The 22700-nt window shown below is 35.1% G+C and overlaps 1 long non-coding RNA gene across 1 annotated transcript in view; it reads left to right on the top strand.

Moving 5' to 3' along the window:
* The first annotated feature begins 16671 nt into the window (after positions 1-16671).
* LOC141958716 (uncharacterized) overlaps positions 16672-22700 on the top strand; it is a 37383-nt gene continuing 31354 nt past the window's right edge. The window contains exon 1 of the long non-coding RNA XR_012633316.1: positions 16672-16796. This is a non-coding gene — a long non-coding RNA (uncharacterized LOC141958716). The remainder of the gene's footprint in view (positions 16797-22700) is intronic.

The following is a 22700-nucleotide window of genomic DNA, read 5'->3' as shown; positions in this document are numbered from 1 at the left end:
TTGAAAATACCATCTCTGTTGCTAATTGTAAACCTTACAAGGAGGAAACCACATCTGAATATGAGATCTAGAAAAATATACTTCAAACCAGAGTGAGCTTGTGATAGAATAAAACAGATACTAAGTGCCTACAGTAATTACTTTAAAACACAAAGCATAAGAATAGAAAAAACATCTGTAGAAATTTGCAAACATTAAATCTAGAAATTCATAATGATTTTAATTAAGCCACTAACTTTCATGAAGGCAGCAGCTGGCTGGGCAGTTGGTATGCAAACTTTCATACCAGGAGTTAACTGAGACTTTTTTACTGGTGACTAATGAAAGGCATGAGAAGATAGAAACAGTCATATCATGAAAGTAAATTCTGCATGTGAGTGTGAAAGCTAATAGTCAGAAACAAGACATGTTCAGCTATTTTCAAACTTTCTTGTTATTCATTTAAGAGAATCAAGGAGATTGACACTACAGGCCCCATGGCTGCTTCCAGTGCCACTGCAAATCATTAACCGACAAACTCAGTGGTTAGGAACGTGGGAAAGAGGCAGTCTGATAAAGACTGTGATTAGTCACGCATCTTCGTTTAGACAGATTGACAAGCAACAATACAAATTTTATAGCTAAAAAGCTTGTCAGATAAAACCTGCTCCTTGTTTTTAGAATTGGTATCCCCTAATTCCATTCTTGTTTAAAGTGCCTGCTTATTCTAAGATTAACTATTATTTCAAAGGTCAAGCGAGAGAGCTTTCCAATGTTTTTTTCCTCCTGACAAGACACTAATGTTAGCTTGATTAAAATCCACTGCCATAGCTTGAAAGGGATGAATTTTAAACACTTCCAAAGGGAAATCATCTATTTCTGGAAATTTCCAAACTGTAATGGTCTCACCTAACTGAAAGGCCCAGTATTTCCCTATTGTCTTGAGGCAGGAAATGCTTATAAATTACAAGGAAATTTACAGAAGGATAACTTTTTTTTGGGAAAAAAAAAAAAAAAGGACTAAAAAGTAACATTTTTTCCTTGTAAAAAGAATGTCTTCATTTAAAAAATGCTTAATTTATAAACAATATGAAAAACATAGCTATAAATACAATGTTTTTATTAAGAACAACACTTGCATTAAAAAGTTATCCTAGAATTTTAAAGAGGCAACTTTTTAAAAATTGTAGACTCTGTGATTTAATTCACTTTGATTGTTGCATGTAAGACATCAATCTTAATATATAAAAAGGTAAGTAATATTTTTTCTGCTTAAGAATCTTCTCCATTTTCCCAGTCTTGGGATTAATTTAGCTTGATCCCATTCCTTTTGAAACTAATAACGGTAAAACTCCAGTTATCTTCAAAGAGAATTGCTATTAAGCAGTTTGTCAGAGAGCTCTCCGTTACTGAGTATGTATCACTGAAGTTTCTCAATCAAGAATTCCATCAGGGAGGAAACCTACTATCTAACATTGTGAGATATATTCTCACCACACTTTCTATGATTTTATGAATCTCACTACAGCCATAGACAACATAGGTAACAGTCTTTACAGGTGGGATAAAATGTACAGAGTCCTTATTCCCATCTGTCTTGGAAGGACTGACAACAATCTTTCAACATGCATGATTATATTATGTTCATCTTTTGAACATTACAAGTAGTCATAACAAAAATGAATAAGTAAAATCACGCAAAGAACTATGGAGTTTGGAAATGTGAAGAGATAAAAGTGCTGAAGATGTTAGGGTGTAATGTGGGGAAGAGAGAAGAAATGAGGCTTGGTGCTAATAAATGTTGAAAGACACTGGGGAAACAAGTTGATGTGAGGCAAGGGATGGGAACATGTCTATGCAATGGTGAAAACAAATAATGTCAGATATTGGAACAATTTGGGTAAATAAAGCTCTGAAAAACTATGGGAAAGTACAGATTAGAACTATGTGTGACTACAAAAATATGGGGATAGCTGAAATAAGATGTGGGAATGACAAGGAAATATTTATAAAAAAGAAAGATGAGGCTATTTTATATTAGTTCATGAAAGACATGGTTGTTTATACGTATGGTTTTAGTTATATCAGGTTGAATTTGAGGTGGGAATTGATTATAGAATAGAGACTTTGAGTAAGCAGACTGTTAAAAGCTCAAATTAGATCAACAACCATTTCTTTCAAAAAAATTAATTTTAAAAGGTAATCTATTATTAAAGATATAACACCAGTTATATGCATTTCTAATGGTATAAGCAATTGTGTATTGGAAATTAATTGGAAATTTTAGATTTTTGCCATGAATTTATAGACACATGAATCCTGTTGAAAGAAGACATAAATCAGCTATTCCTTCCCTGTTTTAGAAGGCTCCCTAAATTTTGATATGAAGATTTGACTGTGAGTCCCTCAGATCCTCAAAACTAATTGTAGGCAGGACATCAATGCTTTAAAAAAAAAAAAAAAAAAAAACAACAAAAAAAACCCCAACCAAACAAAAAAAAACCCCAAACAACCAAAAAAAACCCCAAAAAACAATTTAAGGAGTTGTTTATGGCTAGTCATATTAATCAATTTATATCCTAAAAGCAAAAGGGAAGCCTGGTTAGAAGGAACAAAATAGTCATAAACCTTAACTGTGACCTATCTCATACTTGTCTTCTAAATGGCTAATACATCACAAACTGAATGCATGCAGGTGTTTCAGTCTTAAATTTTGTTGATACCATTAAAGTTATAACTACCTTTGAGTGATGCTATGAATGAGATTAATTTATGATGTGTTTTTCCTTAACTGAATGAGACAGAAAATAATTTTTTGTGAAAGTCTGGTATTTGTCTCTTGACGTATGTGGTCATCACTTGCAAGGAAATTTCATATTTCTTTACTTAGAAAGGATTCTGTTGTGGAAGGTGTCACATGTCATCAATTTTATTTCCTTTTATAGGAAATGCTCACTCATGAAATTACTAGTTAAAGATTGAATATTACATTAATATTGCACAAATTATAGAAAAAATTAAAATGAATATTGCACAAATTATAATAGCACACAATAAGGGCTCATGCTAAGAGGCAGTATACAAACACATAATAAGTGGCAATAGAGAATTTATAAACTAACCGAGTATTTATTTACAGGATTAAAGTGGTGGCTATAGCTCAGAAAATATCAATACCTAAGAGACAGTATGTGCTTACATACATAAGGTGTAAGTAGAATTATCAAAAGTGCTACCAGCAGGACCAACAAAAACACTACAGATTTTTTTTAAGTTCATAAATGCAGACAAGCAAACCACAAAACCTGCACATTTTTCACTTTGCATTCCAGTTTTCATTCTTTAAAATACCTGTTTATATTCTAGACATTTACTGGGAAACATCATAACGCCTCTACATTATTTTGACCAAATTGTTTGGACTATTTGGATTTTCAATATCATTTATTCTTTTTAATCACTTAAATTCTTCTGAAAAAATCACTGCTGAGTTACCAAACTCAGCAGTTTAAATCCTCTTATTAATAGGATTTGAATTCTTTATAATTCACCTAAACCTTTTGAATGGTCAGGGCCAAAGCACTACTTATTCAGCAAAGAATTTGTGACTCATTGTACTGTCTTATATCAAGGCATGTATGGCAGCAGTATATCATTCATTGGAAAATGTGTTTCATATGTCCTTTAAAAACATGGTTTTTAAAGCTTTATCTACATTTTTTTTTTCTTTCTTTCTTTTTTTTTGTTTCTCTACGTATACATTAAGGAACAGAAGAATGAATGTGAAGTGACTGATAGTTTCATATATGGCAAACAGTAGATTATTTTGATCATCAAGTAGGTTAAGAGTATTTAAAACCTTTCAAATCAAAGCTTTAGAGGCAGGGAAGCATCATTCAACATAAAGAAAAAGGCGTTAATTAAGTATACAGCTGGAAAGGGAAGGAGAAGGCAGGAGATGTTTCCTGGTGAAGCATAAGACCAGGAATACAGTCAGACATCTCAGGATTATGTATATATCTTCTTTTGGTGGGCAGAAGGAAATTTCTATGTGAATTCTGCCTGCCGTATTGAGCAGAAATATTCGACTGCCATGCTCCAAGGAATGGGAGCAATGGGTGTGTAGTTATGCTAGCAATCATATACTAGCCCACACAGCAAACTGCACTCTCAATAATCTACAGAAAGCTGATTTTTTTTTTTTTTCTTCTATTTCTGCTTCAGAGTCAAAGCATCAGGAGATTGAGACCTGTGACATTCCAACAACAAAAATTTGAACCTCCATCCAAAGTCCTGGAGTGTACCTGCACAACATTTTTCCTAGTAGTTTCATTTTAAGAGATTATATGCAAATACAATGTGTTTCAGTGGCCACTAAAATTTCTTTGTCTTCAACACATTCAAATGATGAACCAGTATAATAACAGTATCTTGCAGATGGGTAACGTTACCTTACAGTGGAGTTTCTTTGAGGCTGACCTGCTACATTAAACCTCCTTCCCTCTTTCCTCTAGTTGAAGCATAGCAGCAAGGTATTGCTCCTTCTTCTGACCCCCATGTGACAGGTATAACTGTTTGACAGATCACAGCGAAGGCATGCAGTTGTGATTGCCATGTGGGATCAGAAAATAGGACAAATGATCTGATTTTGCACTGTAAAAACATGGCACAGAAGTGTGGCTCTAAGAGGGTACAAACCAAATGCCATGTGTCTGAGTCTCGTGCTCATTGTGTGAGACCTGACAGCTCTGTTCATAATATACCAAAACATTTTCTAATATCCGTGTTCTCTTCAATCATATAGCAGTCAAATACAAGATTATTGGCAAGGAAAAAGGAATTAAAGTGAGACTATAGTGTCAAGTATCGTTTAAAAATGATACACATAGTATATGTATAAACACATGTGGGCACACACACATATACATACATACATACATACACACACATACTTCATTTAACTGAGAGGACAATCTTGATTGTAAAGCATAGTAAGAGTAGTCTAAAGTTAAAAAAAATAACAACAATACCAAGAGTAAAAAGGGATGCCAGAGTTCCAACCATGTATAAAACAAAACTTACTATAAAAGCCTGAATTGTAAAGATGTTTTTTTCTTCCTACAGATATGATAACAATTATCTAACTTCTCCTTGAAAAGCTAGATTGAAATTATTCCAACTTGTAACACTGTCTTTCATTCAACTATATAATATTTTTAAAATGCCACAAATTAACTTTTCCAGATATATCTATGAGATAAAATTAGTTTCTAAACTGAAATGTCATGCTTCAATATGCCAGTTTTTAGTCTTTACAGAGTTTTTAACATTGAATAAAACATCTAAAAATAAGGATATACAATGAAAACGCTGACATTTTAATTTCTTTCTCCAATATTTCATGTTGGTTTTATTTTACAAGCCTGTGGCTTTTTAATGTATATTTCTTTTTATATTTTCATTTACTTTCCTCGTAGTGTATATACTGTAAGTTTACTCTAATCAAGACACCTGTGCTTGTGTTAAAGCTGTTTCTTTTGGGGAAAAAAAGACCATAATTTGCAATACTTTCTTTTAAAAAGAAGGGAGCAAGAAGGGCTGTTCATATAGCTTGTGTTTTTAAATGAGTCATCTGAGAATAGCAGAGAAAAGGAACAATAAATTAAGTATGCTGAAATCCCTTAAGATCACCCAGGAAGAACTTTTAAATTAATTCCAGGATGATTAATGATACATTGAAACAATTCCCTTGGTAGACAGAGGCAAGACTGTGACAAAAAAAAAAAAAAAAAAAAAAAGAACATTATGTCCTTCTTTATGTGCCTATGGATATCTTCTGAGAATCACAGTTATAGGAAGAGAGACAAACAAGTGAAAACAGTGATACCGTAATCATTGCTGTACTTAGTGACTCCATCTCTGATGGTAAATTAGATGTTGCAGTAATTCTGATCTTCAATTGCCAGTTGCACAAACTATCATTTAGAGTCCACTGCTCTTACTTTTCCAGAATTCTTCACAGTATCTGAGTCAATGTAAGCATGACTTTCTTAAGGAAAGTCTGTTAGATGTGGATCAATTGAACACCAAGGACTACAAAAAGTTACAACCTAGTTTAAAATGAAGGACAGAGCAGAACAATGAGTACAGTTTTTCCAGCAATGAGTCTTTTCTGAGAGAAACCCCATGAGCTACACTGATGGAACAAAAAGGACAGTGGATTGCAGTTTGGGAAAAAATGTGTTACTAAACACTGTGTTGCCCCCTGTTTTGTGATTTCTCACTGTGTACGTTAGTGGTGTCTGTAATGGAAAGGGATTTTCTGCTGAAAAAGTAGCCAAAGCAAACTAAAGCTGAGAAGAAACCCAGAACCCTCACCAACCCATCATACTGTAAAGGTTTCTCATAGTAATTCCCAGAGGAAACCATGATCAGACATAAATATTATCACAACATGACAGAGACACACCCCCAAGAGGGTAAAATGTTCCTCCTTATGTGCTATAATCAGGCCTTTAGCTGCCTCTCACATATGGATATGTAAGATAAGGACAATTACAGGATGTTGTGCCTAGATTTGGTTCCATAGGGACTGATATGTTGGATAAGGGTCATTGTTGCTTCAGGGCAAGCATTTGTTCTTGTCTAGGCACAGCCTAGCCTAAAGAAAGATGGCCATTTTTGCACTAAATATAATTTAGAAGTTGAAATGAATGGGACTTGAAAGGCACCCTTATGTGCCCAAGAACTGATTTAAAATCCTTGAGGTAGGCTTCTATTTTAGAAATTTTATAAGCTATTTGTTCAAAAAAACAGACTGAAGCTGGCTTTTGGTAGTTACTTGTAAGTAAAGTTGTTACAGTGGACTATTCATTATTTAGGAACACCTACACATAACAGTCTGCATTATCAGTATGCAATCTATATTACATGATCTCCAAGGGTGGTAGGGGAATGCACACACCTGAAAATCATGAACAAAAGAGCTGCAGAAAATGTTCTTTCAAGGCATGCTCAGGATTATCTTTAATTGCTTTATACTGCTAAGGGCTAGTCTAAACTAGAGAGGGATTGCTAACACATCTATCTCAGCAAAAGCTCTAAATGTAGATGCAGCTTTTACTGATAAAAATATGTTTCTTTGGCTGTAGTATATACCAGCTTCCCACACAAAATAAGCTATATAAGAAAAGGACATTTTTTTGTTTGGAATTGCTGTGTCTCCATTAGGAACTTTAGTGGTCTAAGTAGTATCATTAAAAAATTCCCAAATGTCTGTAGCTGACAATGTTGTGCCAGGCAAAATTTCTAAGGTAGACCCAAGGCATAGTTATCATGGTGACAAAGCAACTTGGAGTTATCCTGGTTATTGTACACATTTTCACTCAGTGTAATATTCTGTTTGTGTGTTCCACCACAATTTGAAAACATGAAGAAGGCTTAAACTGGAACCAGGCAAATCCATTTCCCAGGTGACAGCTCACATCTTGAGTACAAAAGGGTTGGTTTTTTTTTCACCATTAACATACACGGAGGAAAAGACCTGCCATGTGAAAATAAATGTCTGGAATGTCCTAAACATTTCATTGTTCAAGAGGAACAGCAAGAGATCATGTGTTACATCTAGGATATATGCCAGGCACCAACTGCTAATATTACTATTAAAATAAACATGATTCTTGGATTGAAATCAGTGTAGATACTTGATGTAAGCCAAATTAAAGGAATTCATCCAGAGCTTTCTCTAAATAAATATACACTGTGATATTTTAAGTGAAACTTGATGATGGCTGTGTACTGTCCCACCTGCATTCCTACATCAATTAAGTTTATCTTAATTATCAATAATTATTGTATCTGTAATGAAAAATATCCAGAATTATACAAGTATAGGTTTAGAATTGTGAAAACTTTCCATGATAAAGTCTCTTTTGCAGGTGTGACATATTGCAGTCATAATGTTCTCCCGATTAACTTAATCTAAGGAAGAGAAACATTTTTACCACTACCTCAGAATATGCATGCGTGTTTCTCTGTGTGTGTATACATGTCCAAAAACCAAATATGTTCCTTCTAGTGTTTGGTGGTTTTCTGTACAGCTATACAACGCCAATATCCCACGTCCTTGATTACCTTACATGAAGGAATACCTAAACTGTGAAAGGACTTACCTAAAAGAAATACTGTACTAAGTAAAAATGAGTTTGTAGAAAAACTGAAGGCCCTGACAATGTGCCAGGGTAGTACAGAAAAAATCTAATATGTAATGGCACAGATGGACATGTGTTTGATAAATAAGACTGACACCAACTGAAAGCAGTGTCAACTTATTTTACATAATTTCATAAATGATCAAGCAGAATGTTATAATTGACAGTGTCAAAACCAGCATTCAGATCAAGTAAAATTAAAATGCTTGAGCAACCAAAGCCAGACTACATTAATAAATCATTATAAACTGTAGCTATAGCAGACTGTGCTGTAAAAAGATTGAAAAGTAGATTGTTATTTCTCAGAGTTTGTTTCCCACTAAATGGTAATATAGTTGGGAACTACTCACCTGCTTCAGGGTGTTGTCCAAAAATGCCAACTCTATAACAGGTTGATAACTCCAATCTGTATTTTGAATCAAGAACATTTCTTTAGTAATTTGGTAAATCATACAACTTTTAAATTCAGTGGAGCATTTCTACAGCTGAACAAAATATTGGGAGTTTGAATAAATACAAGAATAATGTCACAGAAAATGCCCGAAAAAATATTATTTCCGTACATATGGATGTAATTACATATAGATAATGGGATCTATTGTGACTACAATGTGAAATCCAAAATTCATTTGGAAAATAGACTGGTGAAATCCTAAAATGAAGTAGATAACTATGTAGGGCTTAGGTATTTCACAGCTGCATGTAAACCTATGTTATTTTCTTCCATGGTGTGATAGACTGAGATGTCAAATGATTGTCTCAAATCTTGCTTATGTGTATGCTTTGAGTCATGAGGTGGTGTCAGTAATGCCTTAACCATTCATCAAGGACCAGCTGTGACTTTTGTAATTAGTCTAAGGGATGTCACCCAAGGAAGCAGGAGTGTATCAAAGGATGCACCCTCCAGCTCCCTTGAAGTTGTATTGACAAACACCTTAGTTAAGTCTCAAAGAAGTGGAATGAGTAAAACCAGGTGTTTCGCATCAAGCAGAAGAACCACTGATCACCAGCCATTATATAAGCTTGAAACTTTGTGGCTCTATTGTATTGCTAGTGACTTTATGCTTTTGCCTTTGAACTGCTGAGGTGAGGCTTCTGCCCCAGAAGAAGAATGATTGCTCAAGAAGCATCAAGTCAGCAAACACCTGTGGGAACAGAGGAAAAACAAGGTGAACAGATATGCTCATCAGCTGATAAGACGAACTTAAAAGGCATCAGAGAACTTTGCTTGGAGTGCACTCACCACTGAAGAAGACCAATGGCATGCTGCTAGATCCAGGTGCACCTACCACTGAAGACTGAGGAACAGGACACTGCTAGATCCATGTGCACCCACCATTGAAACTAGATCTGTGTACCCACTATCAAAGAACTGAAGACTGAGGACCAATGGGATGCTGCTGGATCCATAGTGGTGACTATTCTTGCAACTATTTCATATGCTTGCTTGATTTCTGTCTTTTCCTTCCCTGCTGTCCTATCATTACCTCTCTTCACTTTTAATAATAAAAAACTGCTTTGGGTGTACAGCATTTGCCCTTGTTTGTGTCTTAATCTTACTCTTGGGATCATATCAAAACCTCCCCTGACATTGGATTAGGACACACAGTAAAAGCCTATGTAGCCTTCTTGTTCACTCCATCAGAAAGCAAGTTTTCTCTTATATTTGCATGGGGTGTGTAACCTTCTCCTAACTATAGCTGCAATAAATATTTTAAAATTCTGGATAGTATTACAATAAGGTTGAGGTACGTAGAGAGGGAAAATAAAGACCTCCTTAAGTCTTCTTCAGGGGAGGACACTAGAATTGCTGAGTAACAGATCTATAAATATAGCATAGACAAATACTAAGAAGCCATGAAAATTTTTATAATTCTAAATAGTTGTATTCATAACTATCCAACATAGTGGGAAAATATCCAGGGAATGACAGAAGTATGGAGATATAGAATAAATTAAAGAGAAAAATGCCACAAAATAAAGAAAAAATATATTTTGCTAAAACTAGGAATATATAGTGCAAAAAAGACATCAAAGCTACTGAAAACAGCTAATGCGCAACCAGAGCTTGTGAATCAAACTTACTATCTTTGCAAGATAGGATCATGGAATCAAGGAATCTGGAATCTCAATGAATATTTAAATACACATTTAAAAAAATATTAGCCGTTCATACTGTGGTTTACAGTATATAAGAAATCAGTGATGGTAAACTCTCTTTGTGAAATACCTTACAAAATCTACATTTTAAATTACAGATCATAACTATGGCACTCTTTCTTGTCCTAAAACAGTAGAAAAAAGAGCACAACTGTTTCATTTATTATCACCATGTTTATTTTTAATTTTATTTGTGTAGTCTATATGCTTGGCAGCAGCAATATTGGAAAATGTTTCTGACATTGGTCTGGGAAACTGTTTTCAAGGTCATGCGAAGTGTAAATACAATCCACTCTCCACATGATTACAGCAGTGAGACAATATCTAGTTCTTCACATTGGCAATTGTAAACTTCTCAAGCATGAACTATCATATTATTATCAATTCAAGACCATTTGATAAACATTCATTTTTCTAAAGTAAACGGTAGACTAAGGTTTTCTCAATTTATTTCAGTGAATATTTCTTAACTGCCAAAAAATATTGAAAAGTAACTAGGAAAGGTCACAGCCCATATACAACCTATTAGCATTTTGCTGTTTATTGGGTTTTTATGCATGGTTTAAAACTGAATTACCACTGCATAAAGCTGAAATGCATTTATGCCCTTCAGGAAATTTTGTACATAAAAATTAAATTATATTATGAAACGTAGAGACATTAATACTAATGCTAAAAGGAAAGAAAACTTGATTGTGAGGTTGTATGTGTCTATGCTTTCCAATTATTCAGTTTTGCAATAGAAAATTTTATTCATAGAATCACAACTGTAACAGCAATCATACTGGTTCTTGGTTTCTTTGATTTGTTCTTTGTTAAGATTTTGGGGGACTTTTCAGCAATTGACATACTTACACAACCTTTGTTAAGGTTAATGGGTACTGCACCTCCACACTATCGAAAGAATAAAGCCCTTAGTTTGCTAACTGGTTGTCCTTAGATCACAGATTATCAAAACAATATGGGTTGACGTGGTCAATCAAATTATATAACAAATATTAAAATAGTAGTATCTGAAAAACTAAATTATAAGAAACAGATTTATTTCCTTTTAAAATATATATATATATATTATGCTTTTTTTTTTTTTTTTACTATTTGTAAAAGAAGCTCAGCAGTAAAAAATCTCTCATGGTTTTCCATTTATTTTTCAACAGGGACCGTATTTAGGTTAGTGTTAGCAGGAGACATTACCTCTGTGGAATGGAAAAATAATCCAGATCCCATGGTCAATTCAAGAGAGTTCATGCTTCTGAGATTTGTGCTGGTTATTAAGACTATCAAAGTCTTAATTTGGAAGTTGACAATAGGAGTGTTTTTGATCAGATGTCACTGCAGGCTGTACTGAAACCACTATAGAACATGAAAAGGTTTTTAAAATTAATTTTAATGAGGAAAAAAGAGGAAAATATAATAGAACAATTACCTGGGTCCTGTGTGCATGTAGTATCCACAGAATGACTCATTTAAGATAACAGGAGTTTTTCTGAGAAAAGGCAAGGTAGGAGCAGAATACAGACACTGATTTTTCTTTTCCTTTATAACTTTGTTGGATTCGGTATACATTTTATCTGAAGAAATGGACACAATTATTTTAATTTATCTACTGCTGAGTCTGCAAAAAGTCACAGTTTATTCTTGGATGATGTAAGAATGATTTATTTCAGGTTCTGACATTTGTGAATGCTTAAACATTGCAAAGCATTGCATCTCTTAAGGAGCAAAGTTCAGACCCTGTAAACTGTTACAAATTAACCTGCAGTGTATTCCAGATATAATGGCTATTGGTTGCACAGACTGAACTTGGAAATTGTCCAGCTAATGTACAAAATTTGCTGACTCAGAGAAAAATCTTAATTAAAAATATTCAAAGCTATTTTTATATTTGTGTCTCTTATCTCATTGAAACCGTTTTCTGACATTATATCCCATCAACACTTCCTTTTAAACAGATCAAATGCACCTTATACATTATTAAAGAGAGCATACTTTTGTCGTTGGGGAATATCAGGATGTGTTGTCTGACCTAAATATCTTATTTTATGATGGCAAAGAGGTTAAATTAAACTCTGTATTCTGTTTTCTCTTTCATCACGTTTCACATCTCTGTCCTTCCATTCTGCTCATATTATTTTATCTTTAATGTTTTATTCCTTGTAAAAAAACTTCTAAGAAGTACCATGCTGTTTACTGGCTACAAGACAATAAACAATTTGACGATGTTAACCCATATTGGTTTAGTAATCTACGATCTAGAGAAAATTGGGTAACAAATTGAGATATTTATTCTTGAAACCATGTGCAAGTGCAATTCCCATTAATGTGATATTCCATTCTTTCAAATGAAATATCTTTCCATTAGATCCATTGCTCCTAAAAGCCATAGCTCATGACTTCTGACCTGGAAATAATTAAGCAGAACAGGAAGAGTGGAGGCAGAATAAAGGTCACATGAAACCTAAAACATATAGTGAGAAATATCTTTATATGCATAACTAGTTTACAATAAAATTATTAATAGATAGTGTTCATGGTTTTATAGACTTCATAGCACTGATAATATTTTAATTTCCCACTTCCTTGTTTGTCATCTATAGTCAGAATCATAATGTTCAGAATGGAAGTACAGCAACTTTGAAAAACATGACACTATGATTTAGCCTATATAACATTTTAGATGCAGCAACAAGTAAAATACTCCAAATCAAGTCTTCTGCAGCTGCTGTGCTGTTGAGGAGATGAAAAAATATTTAGAACATACTCTGTCTTCCCCCACCCACCCCTCATCCCACAAACAACTTTGTATTTTATGTTTATTCATAGTGTGATGTAACTCATTGGAGTGGAGAGTTGTGTAGAAATGATTCCTGCGGTGCTGTACAAAGAGCTATCATTCAAAGTCTGATAGAAATTCTTTCTGTAGCATTAGGTTCTTCAAAAACATAATTGTGTTCCAACTTATACTCTTTTTGGGATCCAGACTAAAAATCCTGAATAAACTAGCAAATCAGGAAAAAGAGATACAACTCTGGTACAGTGTTTTTGTCTAAATTTCATTTTAAAGATGGGTTGATGCATAGTATATAGTTGGACTTTCCAATTATCTTTTATGTTATCTCCATCAGAAAGCAATTTAATAACTAAGGGTGAGAAAAACTATCTACCACAGATGACATAATGGAGAAAAAGGTTGTGTGTTTATTTGTCATGGTCCAGCAATGAGCCCAATAGCCCTTTAAATGTCTATTACCTTTATAATGAGAAGAGCAAAAATGTTTAATTAACGTCTTTCAAGTTTCTGAAAACATTTTCCTCTCCCTGCTGGTACTGACATTATTTTCTTTGAGCCAGGAGCTCTGCACTGCCTGATGTCATGTCTACAACTGGTGCATGTTGGTCTCACTTTCGTGCATGGAATTATTTACTACTTAAGAAGCCCTTCATAAAAGAGACATCTCAGAGTCCTGTAGGATGCTGAAGATTAGCAATCTTAGGGAAAGTGTACAAGTGACCAGCTGACTATTGAGAACTGTCTGGTAGGAATAGCAGGGACAGTCAAGTCCAGCCTCTTGTTATCTTGCACACAAGTAATGGAGAAATTGTGATGACAGCTTCTGACAGACACATCCAGCCATATCAGCAGAGATAACTGTCCTTTGTTATCCAGGACATCCCTATCTGAATTTTTTTTTTTTTTCAGCCTGCCTTTATTGCAGTTTTCACAGGCTTTCACACTTATTTTGAATAAGTTTAGACTGAACAGTTTTATTAAATTGGTTTGGCAATGTAAGATGTCTTCTGCTAGGAGATAATCCACATGTTAAAAGGAAAGCAGCATTAATTCCCCAATGTTTTAGTATTGAAAGATCATGGTTTTATATACTAGGAAAAAAACTTCATTTTTTATTTTCTAAATTACTTTTGAAATGAAATTAATATTTAGAGTTTGATAAACTATTGAACACTCATAATTTTTTCATTCTATGACAACAAAACTATTTGAGTGAATTGTATTTCAGGAACATTATTTTTCAGAAGGAATATAAAAATGTGTTATCAGGATAGAAAAAAAAAAAAAAGACAATGGAATTTCCTAAGAAATGAAAACTCAGATTATTATAGTACATGCATCCTTTAAAGTTGAAACCTTTATTTCAGTGTTTACTGATTGGGAGATTTAGAAAAGAAAGTGCTGATATAAACTGATATTATTTTTGGTATAGTTACGTAGCTGGGAGATGAGGATTAAATTTCTTCCCCAGCTGTTTTACAGTAGAGAGAACAGTTATTCTGTAGACTGATACAGAGGAATATTCAATCCAGCAGCGGTTTCTTTCATGTAATTTAATGTCAGTGTTAAAATATAGTAGTGTTTTGTGAGCATAACATTTATGAGAAGAAAAATAATATATAATCAACTCAATTCGGCATATCTGTAATCTATAAAAAGAACAATATTTAGGATCTGACATTTCAAAGATTTTTGTATGTCAGTTACAGGATTTTCAAAAATATTATTTTTGAAACATATCTGAATTTTTTAAAAAAGATCAGTGGCATAGAGAACATCTTTCCTGGACATTTCATGCCCTCAGAATATTCACTGTGCTTATTTGCCTACCTTCAAGCACTTACTGTTAATATATGTATAGGCCTTGTACATGGCCATTATGAAAACAGAATTACCTGACAGTGATTAATTAATTTATTACCTGACTATGAGTTGGCAGCAGAAGGGATTTCCCCAGTAAACTAGGTTTAGAAGTTGGTGCTTTTGAATGTCCATATCACTGTAAGAAGTGTGAGTGAAACACCTTCTGAGACATAGCCTGACTCTCTCACAATTGAACATGATATGGTAGATAAGTTCAGAAACATTTCGCAAAATTTTCTCTTCCTACATTTGTAGTTTGGTTGTTCTTCAGTAAGATACTGTCATTGTTCATGCACAGATACAAAACCCTACCTTGCAAATAAGAGGATAACAGGAAGATTTGTTTCATTTTTGTAAGTCTGGGAAAGAGGCTTGTGTCCCATCATTATTGCTTACTGGTTTTTGGTTTTATTTGTTTATTTGTTTGTTTTGCAAATGCATTAAGGAGATTTAGTTTTTTCTAAGGTAGACATTATCTAGAGGATAGTGCCCCCAATTATCTTCTAGGATAAACTGACTATGCTGAGAACAAGGAAAATAAAAACAAGAGTGGAGTGGCATGTTAAATCCTCTAGGATATATTGTATGACCTTCTGCTGCTACTTCAGACAGGTTGAGGTTTCTTGTATGTCATGTATCTTACCTGTCAGTCCTGCGTGGATGTCTTGGACATCTTAGGGAAAATTGTGTGGTGCTACATACCTGCTTTTACACAGCTCAGTCCTATCCTCAACTTCTATTGGCTATAAAAGGAACATAAACAGCTACCAAACAACTAGATATGTGGTGGTAGATACCTAAAATTAGAGTCCTTAATCAGTGAACTGAATCACATTCTTATATTCATGCCCTCTATTCTTAGTCTCTTCTGAGTCTTGTGGGAGTATAATGACACAGTCTAATAGGAAAGGACTGTTAAAGAGATGTAAAGGAGAAAGTAATAGTCTTAGAGAGGGGAAATCAAGGCTTCTGAAAAAAAAGCTTTCTAAGAGTCCAAATCCTATGATATGCATTCATTAAATACTGCTTGGTTCATAGCCACTTGCACTCCATATTTAGCTAGACCAGATGTGTGATAAAGTGAGATTAGGTATAGTGGGGACTTTTGCATCTAAACTTAAATATAAAAACTATAGAGAAAAGCGAGATGCAGGAAACTGGTCACTGGAATGGGATGGTTTGAGGAAGAGAACAACATCAGTGACAAGTGGGATGTTGTGAGAGGTGACTTGTAATTTCCCAAAAGAATCCTGTGATAAAAAAACAGCCTGAGACAGATAAGGGATGGGGGGGGAGCAGAGGCCCACCAAGCTGAGGAATGTCTCAAACCCTTGCAAGTAATTATTCTATAGTCGTGGGGTGGATAGTGTGGAGTTTGGAGCTGATAAGGCTGCCTGGACAGCACAGGATGCAACTGGATGGGGGAGCCCTGTGGAGACAGGACAGTTCTGCTCTGGAGCACCTGGGCAAATTTCAAGGGCCATCTGTTCAGTGAATGACCTTTACTTAACTATCCATGAAATGTATATTAAAGTTGACAGCCCTGAATATGCTAATAAAGATTAACAAAATCATGCTAATTACATAATCCCATGAAGCACCTTACCTCTTTCCATACATGGGATATGTAGGTAGGTGACTTGACCTAGGGGACAGACCCAAGGAAAATGTGTATAAATTAAGGAGCGGGGGAGTAGTGAAAGGGAGAAAAGAAAAAAGAAGACATGAAGAAGTGAAGAAGACAGATGCATCCCTGACAAACTTGGATGGGACCAACGCAAGAACCCAGACTGGTGATCTCTATTTCTCTATTCTCTCTATCACTCTCTTTTTTGCTTTTTTCTGTCACTACCATTAAGTAATGCAAGGCATACTATATAGCTTGCAATAACTCCTTATATACTTAGCCACTTATGGTGTGTCCAGTTAGTACATTGTGGGAAGTTAATAAATATCTAGACTTTGAGACTTGTCTTACCGTCTTCCACTCCTTTGGGAATTCATGAATCTAAGTCACTTGCCTCCCTTGTCTTAGGAGGACATGACAGATGTAACAGAAGATGCTTGAGACAGATAATACAGGAACCAGCTACAACAATAAAGTAGCCTGTTTGCTTAAATCAAGTCCTTCCCTGGCAGTGATTCAAATCACAGCATATAATAACTCCATCCGACAAAAGACTATGTAGATCTCCATACAAAATAACTCTTACAGAACTCTTCTCACTATCTCTGGATTGTTTACTCTGAGGTTTCCTTTAATTCAAGGGTAGCTGAATATGAAGTCAGTTCATTGAAGACATACCACACAAGATTCAGCCTCTACAAAATTAATTTTTCTGGTGAAATGCAGTACATTGTTGCTAATGTACTTTGAGTAGCAACAGACAAAACACCCTTGTCACTGAATAAGAGCCATTCAATAGTTTCTAAAAATATATGGAAAATATTTTCTAGTTCAGAATGGATTGGTTTTGAATTCAGAGATCAATAGTAAATAGGAGATCCATCATCCAACACATTAGCAGACCTCAGCCTGGTTTTTTTGAGAGGTTTATGATTTGAAAATGATTGTGTTGCATTTACTGTGCATTCAGAATAGATTAAATTAGGCCACAAGTGTGTAACATAAAAATTAGATAAACAATATGCCTTATTGCCATCCTTTCAGCAATTATCAGGTGACAGTTTCTTTCCTCTGGTTAAAGTATCTGCTTATAAGAAATATCTGCTCATAAAACAAAGGTAGCTAGTGAGATAGTATTTTGGCTGCTATTATAAGGATATGTGAAACATTTATTATAATTAAATAAAATTATTTTTAAAGCTAAGAGCAACAGTGTCAGTGGGATGTACATTTCCTGTCTGTTAAGCTTAAAAGGGAGTCAGGTTAATGTCTGAGTTTTAAAGAATGACCACAATCATTACAAAGATTTAAGCCATTTTTTCCAGATGTTAGGATATAACGTTAGTTACATAAAATATAGGTGAGGAAAACTGACTTTCAGTTACAGCAGAAGACCCAAATTCCATGTAAATAAAGAGAGATTTTGTGTACCTCACTCTAGCAAAAGCCACTTACTTCTGCCTGGGTGAGAAGATACTGTGAGCATATTACTTTAAAGATATTGTTTTGCTTTCCCGGATTTGTATCTGCTTGATCTTTTGGCTTAGGTTCCTAAGGGGACAGGAGAATCAGGTGCTTGCCTAATAGCTGGCTTAACTGGTAACAGATGATCAATAAAGGTGCAAGTGCTTTCCTAGGCTTCCAGATTTAGAGTCCAACAAAAGCTTGGGATGCTTGAATGCAGTAAATGATCAATCTCGGTGCTTAAGGAGAGCCAAACTGAAAACAAGCTGTGCCAGGAGACTTCACAGCTTGGAAACATGGTGAGATTTAGCAGTCACTTTCTATGTAGGAACTACGAGACAGCTTTTCAGGAGGATCTGAGGAAAAAAATAAGTGGGTCTATACTGTGTCTTAGTTTGATGCTCTTCATTCCTACATAGCATCCCCAAATTTTTTTTCAGAGAAACCAAATACCATCTGTGAAAAACTCACTGTCAGCAGTGCAGAAATTATTAACAAACCTTAGATTTGTTGCCTGCATGTTACTCTAGTAGTTCTGAGGAAAGACTGAATTCTATGAAGAGCCAGAATTTCGCAACTGAAGGTAGTATAACAGTCAATGATTACAAGATTATACCAAAATGTTACCTATATATTCAAAAGGCTTTTAAAAAAATAACAAAAATATTGACACTGATGCTGAACTAAATTTGCATAGAAACACTAAATCAAGACTTAACAGTACATTATCAAAGAACACAAAATTTTAATATCTGTTTAACTGTCTGGAATATATTATTTGAAATAGTATCTATCTAATTTTGCAGGAAGTTCTGCACAAATGCATGCAGAATATATGCAGAATACTGCCTCCCATTTGCTACCAAAGCATTCTGGTCTGTCAAATAAACCAAAAGAATTTGAATGAATTTGTTTTGGATTTCTGAATCAGTTTCATGTCAGGATCGTTTATTTAAACCAGAAAGCAAGAAAAAAAATATTCTATAAACCCCCCTGGATTCACTCATTCCCTCTTTTTAAAATTGCAATATAATATATTAAAATAGAATTAACATAAAGCTTTACAATAAATTATTCAAGCATTCTTTAATATATAAATACTTATATCAATATCTGATAGTATGGTATAAAGAAGGCAGATCCAGAGTCTTCTCAGTGGTATCCAGTGACAGGACAAGTTGCAATAAGCAACAAATAGATATACAATACATTTTGTTTAAACATAAGAAAATACTTTTTTAGTGTGAATGTGGTCAGACACATGACCAGGTTGCTGAGAGATACTGTGCAAGCTCTATCTGCAGAGAAATTAAATACCTAACAGGACACAACTCCAGGCAACCTGCTCTAACTGAATTTGCTTTGAGCAGATGAGTTGGATTAGGCAGTCTCCAAAGGTCCCTGCCAACCTCAGACATTCTTTGTTTCTGTGATGCTTTAGAGGTTAAAAAATGAATAGCTGAAAAATTGAGATATAAGTCTGTCCAAGTTCAATTAAACGTAATAAAACCTACAGTGAAAATTATAAATCTATTTTTTAAAAAAAGGCAGAATAGGGAAGAGTATAACTTTTACATATTTTATATTTGCAAAATGTATGTATATATATACATATTCATACACATAATTAGATTGCACAAACTAGTCTGTCACACTGTCAATTGTGAGGCTTCTCAAGAAAGTTTGGAAGGATCTTCTGTACATCATCTGGTCCAAAACCATGGGAACTCATCATGTCCAATAAAGTGACTCACCTAGTCATCTCATTAATCCACTGTGTCTAGAGATTGTTTTCAATCCTCCCAAACCCACCTGGATTGTGCCCCATGTTCTCCTTACAGCACATGTTGAGGTAGTTAAAGTCCCTTACAGGTATGAAGGGCTTCCTTTAGTTGTCTGAAGAAGCTTCAGGTATCCAAGAGTTCCTCTTTCTCATCAAAAAGATAATATATTAGTGTTCAGTCTTCAAAACTGTGCCAACACATAGGAAGATATGCAAACACACACATGTATGCAAAATGTCCAGCTATGTGTCACTCTTCAGCTCCATTAATTAACCAGAATGAACACACACACCTTTAGTTCTCTGTTTAAAGCAATTTCTTTACTCATCTTAGTTCAACAATATGCAACTTTTTGTTCTGTGTGAAAATTACCGTTAAGAAATGATGAAACTTGGTGTTTGCCTTGATATATTAGGTACATATGACAAATGTTTCACTGTTTGCAGGTAAATCCTCCAAAACAAAATAGAAGAGGAAAGAAAGGAAATGAGGACATTAATAATATTATATAAATTCTGTATGATTTTCAGGTTGTTGTATTTTGGTGCCCTTCTTGTTGGTTGTTTTAACTTGAAATGCATACAGACTATTAATGTGCTGATCTTTTTTTTAGCAAGGCATTTTGTGGGTAACAAATACAGCTTGCCATTTAGGTATTTGTGGCCAAATTCACCCCCCTGTGGGAAAACCGCTGGTTTTAAATCAATTACAGCAACATGAATCTAGACAGCTTAGTACAGATAAAAGACAGTGGAAAGAAAGAAAGAAAAAATAAAAATCAAACCTCTCTCACTCAAGGCATTGGGCTGCAAAATTAAGGCCAAATATTGGTAACTCTCATGACAACTATATTCTGATATGCATCAGTCTATAAGTCCATTACATATAAAATTATTTTCCATCCATTAGTTCCTAGTATTCTTTTTGTGTGAAACATACAGATATATTATGATACACAAATAGTTCTCACAAGGTTAGAAATGAAAATGGAACTGTTTATTTTTAAGGATTCTTGAATGCAGAAGAATGAGAGCCATTTCTTACAGCAATATGAAAATGTTTTATGTTTTTTAGAGGATTGTAAGAGAAATCTCAAGATAAATCAGTCAGTCCTTGGAAGATACTGTGATTCTGTGGTCCTGCAGGAGATTCTTGTCTGAAGAAACATACCTGAAAACTGAGCTACTAATGACATCAATACATTTGAGAATCTGTTTAGAAAGCACAGATTCCCCAGCATAATATAACTGTATTCATTCCTGACACCTGGCCAAAATCTTGATAACCAGAAGTGTTCAGATGCCTCTCAGCTGTATATGTGTCCAATAGACAGAGAGGACAAATATGTGGTGAAAGTTTTTATTGGGGAAAAAAAAAAAAAGAAAAGAAAAGAAAAAATACTTTTAAAGATTATATTGGATGTTTTAAGGTTAAGAAGACTTAAAATATGAACAAAATGAATGCTTAAACAAAGTTAAAGCCAAATATTAAACCTTTCTAGTGAAAAGAAGCACCAATTAATAAATCAGACTGGTTAAGACAAGCATGAATGATAAATGTGAAATACTGGGAAAAAAACACCAATGACCATTTTAATATTAGTTTGCTTCAAAATTTAGACATTATTACCGCTAAGATGGGACCTGGTATCTGAGAGAACATATGTATCACATACAAATATAAAGCTTTGCTATCTAGAAATCTTTTATTTTCTGCCATGTCAGATTAATTTTGTAGGGTGTTATGGTTTAAGCCCAGAGGGAAACTGAGCAGCACACAGCTGCTTGCTCACTCCTTTCATCTGGTGGGATGTGGAGGAGAAAATATAACAAAAGGCTCAGGGATTGAGAGAAGGACAGTGAGGGATGACTCACCAGTTATGGTCACAGGCAAAAGACACACTCAACTTTGGAAGAACATCACTTTAATTTGAACACCACCACTACTAATTTACCAATCAAATCAGGGTAAGGTAGGGAGTAATACAATCACATCTCAAAAACACCTTACCCTCACCTTCCCCTTTTTCCCAGGCTCAACTTTGCTCCCAATTTCTCTACCTCCTCCCTCATGGGTGGTGCAGGGGGCAGGGGATGGGGGGTTGTGGTCAGTTCACCACCCACTGCTTCTGCTGCTTCTTCCTCTTCAGGGAGAGGATTCCTCATGCTTTTCTCCTGCTCCAGCATGGGATCCCTCTCATGGGAGACAGTTCTCCATGAACTTACTATGATGTGAGTCCTTCCCACGGGCTGCAGCTCTTCATGAAATGCTCCAGGGTGGGTCCCTCCCACATGTTGCAGTCCTCCCAGCAACAGTCTGCTCCAGCATGGGCTTCCCTCAGAGTCCCAGCCTTCTCGAGGCACAGCCACCTGCTCCAGAGTGAGGTGACAGAATCACAGAATCATCTAGGTTGGAAAAGACCTTGAAGATCATCCAGTCCAACCATTAACCTAACACTGACAGTTCCCAACTACTTTATATCCTAAGCACTATGTCGAGCCAACTCTTAAACACCTCCAGGGATGGGGACTCCACCACCTCCCTGGGCAGCCCATTCCAACGCCTAACAATCCGTTCTGTAAAGAAATGCTTCCTAATATCCAGTCTAAACCTTCCCTGGTGCAACTCGAGCCCATTCCCTCTTGTCCTACTGCTTACTACTAGGTTAAAGAGACTCACTCCCAGCTCTCTGCACCCTCCTTTCAGGGAGCTGTAGAGAGCGATGAGGTGTCCCCTCAGCCTCCTCTTCTCCAGACTAAACACCCCCAGTTCCCTCAGCCCCTCCTCGTACGACCTGTGCTCCAGACCCTGCACCAGCTTCG

Source organism: Athene noctua, chromosome 3 (assembly GCF_965140245.1).
Source record: "Athene noctua chromosome 3, bAthNoc1.hap1.1, whole genome shotgun sequence".
NCBI classification, from domain to species: Eukaryota; Metazoa; Chordata; class Aves; order Strigiformes; family Strigidae; genus Athene; species Athene noctua.
Note: the sequence above shows the minus strand (reverse complement) of the source record. Positions and strands in the feature narration are given on the sequence as shown.